The 8,596-nt window shown below is 38.2% G+C and overlaps 1 long non-coding RNA gene across 1 annotated transcript; it reads right to left on the reverse strand.

Moving 5' to 3' along the window:
• Nucleotides 1-3,674: 3,674 nt before the first annotated feature.
• LOC124056667 lies at nt 3,675-8,330 on the reverse strand. The gene is made up of 4 exons (XR_006842993.1): nt 8,192-8,330; nt 6,790-6,955; nt 6,211-6,303; nt 3,675-3,962 (listed from the first exon to the last, which is right to left on the reverse strand). It is a non-coding gene; the product is annotated as an uncharacterized LOC124056667 (long non-coding RNA).
• Nucleotides 8,331-8,596: the final 266 nt, after the last annotated feature.

Consider the following 8,596-nt stretch of genomic DNA (forward strand, 5'->3'; position numbering starts at 1 on the left):
GTTAAAACAGAGAGATTTGCATGTCACACATCACAATTCCTCAAACCCATTAGAAATGTGTTATGAAAAGCAGAAATCAGAACACTGCCGCCTTCAGCAAGAGAACAGCTGTGGCTCACAGTCACATGTACAGTACCTGTCTGAAATAATGTCTCAGTTTGCAGCCAAAGTCACATTAGTTCAGAGTACTATGGCAGAGTTCCTTGTATGACCACCGGTCTCCCACAGGCTCCATGTTACCTAATATATTACCTGCATTACCCCTTGACAAACTTTTCACACTCAATTGAACACTTGAAATGTCCTTAGCAAATATCAAGGCAACCTCTGCAAGCCCGTGAGTGCATGTTAAAGGAAGGTTTCATCGCGTCTCTTCGTCTGTGAGGTGGGGTGACGGTTCTTCTGTTCTGACTGGCTTGTTAATTCCTCCACAGGTAGAAACCATTACAGACAGCATCTCCCTGTCAGGGCTAGAGAAAATCCATTCCCTGCTCCACTGACCTAAAACTTCCTGATGTCTGATTAACACACATGAGTTGACGATCTATATGAACTGTTGCGTAGATTTTAAAAAGGTTGTCTATAGTGTCTTCTGGAAATAATCTGCTGAACACAGCCCAGCCATGACTGATGCTCTCTGAGACTCTGCTTTCTTATCTGATATATTTCCCCCCGTTTTCCCCTTGAGCCAAAACACTTGAGATCGATTGTGGACTGAAGTTGACTTCCAGCTGTCACCTCGTTCACCTTTGAGCTTGCCCCCCCTCCCCCATACACACACACGCACGCACACGCACACACAGAAACATACATGGCTCCCTGAAGACACTTCCTGCTGTGAATGGAAAGTGGAGGTCTGTCTGATTTGCCTGTCTTCCCCACAAGGTGATGGGCCACGTCCCCCAGGATCTAGAGCAGTCTGTCCGATTAGCCCATCCACCCCTCACACCTCCACTCATGGATGGAGAGATCACCTGTGTGCGTGTGTGTGTGTGTGTGTGGGCATCTTTATGCTTGGGTACGTGTGTCTGTGTGCAGAAATACTTTCACATGCATGCATTTCATTATCAGCTCTATGTGTGCACACATGAGCGCTTTGTGTGCAGCCAGGAAGTCAGAGAGGTCAACTTCAGACTTTCCACGCAAGACTGTCAGTCAATTTAATCACGACTCAACCAGCTGATGGTCCGCTCAGATTGATGAAATGCTTTAGAGTTGTTCCTTATGGCTTCAGTCCACAGTGGGGCCCTCTCTGTCTTTTTCACTCTTATACACACACACACACACACACACATGCAAACACATCCACAAACACAATACAGTCCCCTTTGATCTTCAAATGTGTGTCTTTGGCTGCAATTTTTTCCTATGTCTTGCAGCTTCAGTGAACCAAACTTGAAAGCCACCGCTTTTCCTCGGAGGAAAGAATGAATCTCTTTAGGTCTATTGTGGCATTAAGCTTTGAGGGGGCACAACAAAGAAGTCAAATAGATATGTACACATTTTTCAGTTGCTTATTTTTCTCCAGTTATTTGAATGGCTCTTGAAAGAACGGTTCTTTAGACAGTAAATAGAATAATTCTCTCCATTATTTCCCTACTCGTTAATTAGCTACGATGCGTAGTAGTAAAAAAATAAAAAAGATAAAATTGCTTTGCGTGTTCTTTAAAGATAACAAAATGGAACAGATGAAATGGAAAAAAACATGTTTACATCCTTTCTCTTATTCAGAGACGTGTTTGTCAGCTTAAAACATTTACTTACGATCGTTTATAAGAAAATGGTTAATGTTGATTAGGCGTATCAGAGGATTCCAGACGCTTCCAAAATCCTTCAAAGATTCAGTCTAAGCTTTGCCCTTTAACCCTCACATTCAGCTTTTCTGTCAGCCTTTCATGTGTGATCAACAGAGTAGCTCTGAACATATTTTTGCTGTTCACACAACCAACATCCTCCCGTGCATTCACCACTGTCACTTTGATGTCAGAGGGACGCGGTGTGTCTTTAACGACCCAGCGCTCATGAATTAATTAATCGCTTCTTGAGAACGTCTCAGACACAGCAGCTTGTGATCAAGTGCATTGTGGGATTGAGATAAGGCACGGACATCGCCTGGCAATGGAACTGACACGAGGACCCTTAATTAGTTCAATTAATTAACCACGGGGATGAGGCCACGGTAGAGGCTTGTGTGTGTGTGTGGGGATGTATGAATAACAGAGCTGACACCTACCTGGAGATTGAAGTTCAACTGATGGTACAGTTCTTCACCGGGTTGTGGCAGGGAGATAGGAGAAAGGGTTAATTAATATATATTCCTGAGGACAGTGCTGCTCGGGGAGGCTGGGTTACTCTTCCTGCTGCTTGCTGCATTACCTAAGGGAAAGGAAATTTCTAATTGACCTTTAGGTTTCATAACTGTGGACACTACATGGGACAGTGTTGGCTTCATGACAAATCTCCAAAATCCCATGTGTGTTAGCATATTGCTTTGTCTCTCACTCATAAGCTTTGTGTGTGTGCCCTGTGGTCTGTGGATGTAATGATTCCCTGTGTTCCCTTGTGTGTATCAGAGTACGAACATTTGACATTTACTACTACACTAATACCTGTGGCACAGTTCAACATTTTGGAAAGTATTCATTAGGCTTCTCTGCTGAGAGCTAGATGAGCAAATAAATGCCAATTAGCTTAGCCTAGCATGAAGTCTGCAAGCAGCAGCTAGCACAACTCTGTCCGAAGTTCCTCTAAAAACACAACTTGTTTCGGTTCTGTTTGTGTACAGATTAAACACACAAGATACAACATGCTAATTATTAATTTGCATGTAGTTGTTTCAACATGTATCTTATTTGCAATAGTAAAATGATATATTTAAGTTCAAGTAATTAAAACATTACATTTTCATTCAATTCATGTTTTACTAATTAGTTGGACATAATTCTGGTTTGTCAACAGGTTCCACACAAATGAATTTGGTACACCCAATATATTTTTCATATTTCGTTTATTATCAATCTTAGTTAAAATTCTGGTGCAGTTGGTTCAAGAAAAAACAGAACAGTAACATAATGAACAGTTAACAGCTAACCATACTTTCAGGCAGCAACATTGGTATAGCTTGCACCATCACTAGCAGCTGTAAACTACCAATGCAATGACAAATCGATGTTTGCAGCTTTCAAATTGTCATGACAGCATAACAGTCTAACCTAATAACAAACACATTGCTGAAAATATTCTGCCTATTTTTCTTCTAACCGTAAAATGTGTTGATGTAATAGGGGGGCGTGAACAACCCAGAACTGGTTTAACTAAACTTGAAAGTGGGCACGGTTTTTACCTGAAGTTGTTACAAATGGTCGAATCTCCTTACTTTTTCGTATGAATTATGCCAAGTATACTCCTCATACTGCAAAATATTCTCCTCTATGTTTATCTGCCAGAAAATAATATTTCAACCATGTAAATGAATTAATATAATAAAACATATCTCAACCCTTCATTAAAAAAAATTAAATTTATTTAAAAAATATGTATGGCAGTTTTTTTTGCAGATTCAGATTTAAACACCCTCAATCACTATGCCGACATCAGTTCGCTCACCAAAGCCCAAACAATTTTCAGCATCCAAACAACAGTTAGATAATTCACAGTTTGTTCTTGAGCATCCGTACCTTGGATGAGAGTCTGCATGCATCAAGCTGGAGGAAGAGCTTCTGAAGTACTTCAAAGAAGGCTTTCAGTTCCTTGGGATAACTGAGGTTCAGTGCATATGTTACACCCATAAAGAGTGCACATGCAGAGGTTGTGTCTCCCAAGTCATGCAGAACTTCAACACCCTCGATCACTATGCCGACATCAGCTGGAGGAGTAGTGGCATCACCTCCCTCAACATTGATGCTGTAGATGCCAAAGGTAAGTTGCTCGAGCTCCCTCTGAAGAGCTGCACCATCAGAGTCCTTTACATAGGAGAGTCACAAAAGACAAAAACAAACTATGAAATCAAAAAGATTTTTCTGAATTCCAAAGAGTAAGCTTTTGCATTTCAGATTACTTTTATATAACAATTTAATTAAAATAGCACAAGACTTCAAAAAGTTCTATAAACAAAAATATGAAGGAGTGCTGGATGATTCTATGAAACTTTAAAGAAAACTTTAAATAAACTTTAATTTTACATACACTCACCAAGACCTTTACTAGGAACATGTTTAACCTAATGCAATTCAATGCATCAGCAGACCTATAATCAATAAATTATTGAGGGATTCTACACTATGACGGGACGCTAGCTTTTCTAGTCTTTGTGGCATTTGTTTAGCGGACCTTACAATTACATGACCAAATAGATGCAAGTCCCACATGACGCTGCTCAGCCAATCAAATTTGTGTAAAAAAAAAAAAAAAAAGTGTGACTCTGAATAGAGATGAGAGGTGAGTGACAGGTGGAAAGGGAAGTAAGCGATACAGGGAGATGATATGGATAGACAGGAAGAGAAGACAGAGAGACGAGTGAGCACGAGACAACAGAGAAAAATAATGGCGAAATAATAGAAAATACAGAGCGAAAATAGAGCTTTCAACATAGGAGAGTCACAAAAGACAAAAACAAACTATGAAATCAAAAAGATTTTTCTGAATTCCAAAGAATAAGCTTTTGCATTTCAGATTACTTTTATATAACAATTTAATTAAAATAGCACAAGACTTCAAAAAGTTCTATAAACAAAAATATGAAGGAGTGCTGGATGATTCTATGAAACTTTTAAGAAAACTTTAAATAAACTTTTTTTTTTTTTTTTTTTTTTTTTTACATACACTCACCAAGACCTCTACTAGGAACATGTTTAACCTAATGCAATTCAATGCATCAGCAGACCTATAATCAATAAATTATTGAGGGATTCTACACTATGACGGGACGCCAGCTTTTCTAGTCTTTGTGGCATTTGTTTAGCGGACCTTACAATTACATGACCAAATACATGAAAGTCCCACATGACGCTGCTCAGCCAATCAAATTTGTGTAAAAAAAAAAATAAAAAAGTGTGCCTCTGAATAGAGATGAGAGGTGAGTGACAGGTGGAAAGGGAAGTAAGCGATACAGGGAGATGATCTGGATAGACAGGAAGAGAAGACAGAGAGACGAGTGAGCACGAGACAACAGAGAAAAATAATGGCGAAATAATAGAAAATACAGAGCGAAAATAGAGCTTTCAACATAGGAGAGTCACAAAAGACAAAAACAAACTATGAAATCAAAAAGATTTTTCTGAATTCCAAAGAATAAGCTTTTGCATTTCAGATTACTTTTATATAACAATTTAATTAAAATAGCACAAGACTTCAAAAAGTTCTATAAACAAAAATATGAAGGAGTGCTGGATGATTCTATGAAACTTTTAAGAAAACTTTAAATAAACTTTAATTTTACATACACTCACCAAGACCTTTACTAGGAACATGTTTAACCTAATGCAATTCAATGCATCAGCAGACCTATAATCAATAAATTATTGAGGGATTCTACACTATGACGGGACGCTAGCTCTTCTAGTCTTTGTGGCATTTGTTTAGCGGACCTTACAATTACATGACCAATCACATGCAAGTCCCACATGACGCTGCTCAGCCAATCAAATTTGTGTTAAAAAAAAAAAAAAAAAAAGTGTGACTCTGAATAGAGATGAGGTGAGTGACAGGTGGAAAGGGAAGTAAGCGATACAGGGAGATGATGTGGATAGACAGGAAGAGAAGACAGAGAGACGAGTGAGCAGGAGAGAAGACGGAGAGACGAGTGAGCACGAGACAACAGAGAAAAATAATGGCGAAATAACAGAAAATACAGAGCGAAAATAGAGCTTTCAACCCAGAATAGACAGATTCATTTCCGTTCATTCCTCCCACTGGGAGCACAAAACCAGTGTGTCTCATATGTTCAGAGGTCGTGGCGCTCATTAAAAATGCCAATGTGAAACGCCACTATGAGACAAAACACAACGCTTGAAGAAATTTTCTCTCACTGGACTTCTTAAAATTTTAGTTGAATACCCCTGTTGTATAGTAATCTGATGGGTTGCACAGGTGTACCCAATAACATGCATGGTGAGTGTATATACAAACTGATTCCATGCAAATTATAACAAAGTGACCAGATTAGTTATTCAGGATTTGACTGAATAAAAGGTAGACACTAAAATTACACACCGGATATTCTTTGAAGAGGATGCTGGGGTCTTCACTGAGGTAGACACAAAGTGCCTTGAGGATGCACTCCCTCTTCTTTTCAACTGTTTCACACTGAAGAAAAAAAAAAGGAAAAAAACATTACATTCACACACCTTCTGCCTTTGTTTTGAAGTCTCTTTCAAATCAAAAACTGAACTTTTCACAATGTTCACTTACAGATAAACCTGAAAAAAGAGGCCTTGATTTGGTGTGAATCAAGAAATGGTCGCAAACTTTCAGTTACTCATTCCAAATGTCAACACATCTGATCCCTAAACACAATTATGATCACTATCTGTGTTTTAATTGTGAGGTGACTGCAAATATAAAAGGGAGAAAAAAGAAGAAAAAAAACAACAACAAAATAAGCAGCAATTTGTATGAAACAACCACGAGTTGCTGCTCAGGTTTTGTAAACAACAAACACAATTTTTTACTCATTAGGGGACATTCACAGGCTATATTGGTTTCTGACTGTTTATCAGTCCATATACCTGTCAAAACAGACTAGTCAACATCAACATATAATTCTATCTTTTTACCAACAGCAATACATACCTGTGCGATGGGGCAAAAATTAGGCTACTGTAATCTTCTTCCCTGCAGAGCCACCTTTCTTCTTTAGCACTTTGATGAGCTGGGCAGTGTGTTGGTCAAGTTGTTCGAAGAACTTTGAGACAAGGGGACAAGTGGTGATCCTCAGAAATTCTGCCTGCAACTGAAACTGTCCACAAACACAACATAATATATTATTGGTACCTACTAAAAAATTAAACTTCATATAAAAATTAGGTTTTTGAACTGCAATCCTTACACTGCCATGTTTAAATCTGAGAAAAAAAAAAAAACAGCAACATATGATATCAGTCAAGGAATTTAATTCGTGAAAGTTTCCTTCAGAAAAATCTAACTGTTAACACCTGATAAAGTTAGAAATTGATATGAGAAAATTAAATCAACTAATGAGGACTATAGATTTAAAAATAAGCTGTCAATTAATAAATGATTCTAAAACAAAAATGCTGACAACTCAATTCACAGTAATAAATCGGTGAGCTGTGATCATACTTTCTATGAGTACGGTGCCCTAACCGAGGAGGGAGCACAAACCACTGAGCAATCCTTTAGAACCTGAAAAATTGCAACAAGATGACATTTATAAAGATGTTAACAAACTAAAGATTTAATTCCTGGTTTTATATCATTCTTTGCCATGCCTTTCACAAATTTACCTCAATTAAAATAATAATAATTAAAATAATATTTCATTTAAAAAAAAAAAAAAAAATAGTGAATGTGCTAGGGACATCCCATAAACTTCACAGTCTGAATTAATGTATTGACTTTCAAATTCATCACAAATAAGTGAATGGGTCCTGCCCTACTGCTTTGAAACAGAGAATGAGACAGGCTTAGCTTTCATAATTTGCAGCATTTAATTGACGTATGAGGCAGCACATTTATGTTAGCATCTAGCTTACACAACTTCAGGCTAACAGCTGTGATTTAAAGTTCATAAACACTAAGAAACAACGTATCGGCCGAATTAAAGACAACTCTTATCTTATGGTACACAGTAATTCCACTGCAAACACGCAGTTCCTCAAAATATGCTAATAAGTATGAATGGCACAGCAAAGTCACACTATAGCAAGGATGAAAATAATGTAGTGCGTGCGCACGTACGGGCGAACGAAGGCGGCGGGCCCGCGTCGTTTGCCCGTATAGTGCCGTGCGGCGCGCAAGTCTGTTCCTACGCTAAATGGGCTACGTCGCTAAATCTTAAGCTAGCATTAGCAATTTAGCTAACCTAGGAATTAAACTGTTTGACTGGCGTAAACAAGTCGAAAACACACACGCTACAATATTAACACGTTCTACCTGCCGTTTCCTGCAGTTGTTTGATTTTCACTCACCTAGAGAATATAAAACGTACCTGAGGAAAGAAATATCCGCTTACCTTTTTGTAAACTCGAAGGAGACACCAACCTTTCCGCCAAAATAGCACGAGTATCTGGAGTTCAAATGGCCTTAAGCATGCGCAGTCTCTCTTTGACATTTATGGCAGCAGACATTTTATTACCGCCACCTTCTGGATGGAAGAAGTTTCTCAGTCCTAATTCGCTTGACGTAAATATTTCACGTCGAAATGACACATTAACATTTTTAAAAGATAACAATAGACAAAATCACATTGAATGTATTAGAATTTTTTACTAAACTAAACTAAACTGAAAATAAAAATATAATATAAAGTGCACAAGCCCCGTTTTGAGTGCATTATTATTATCATTGTTCTCCAATGATGCCAAAGAGGGAAAGATATCTGAATATTCCTGCAACAGCACATGAAACAAGCCCAGTA

This window comes from Scatophagus argus, chromosome 3 (assembly GCF_020382885.2).
Source record: "Scatophagus argus isolate fScaArg1 chromosome 3, fScaArg1.pri, whole genome shotgun sequence".
Taxonomy (NCBI): domain Eukaryota; kingdom Metazoa; phylum Chordata; class Actinopteri; family Scatophagidae; genus Scatophagus; species Scatophagus argus.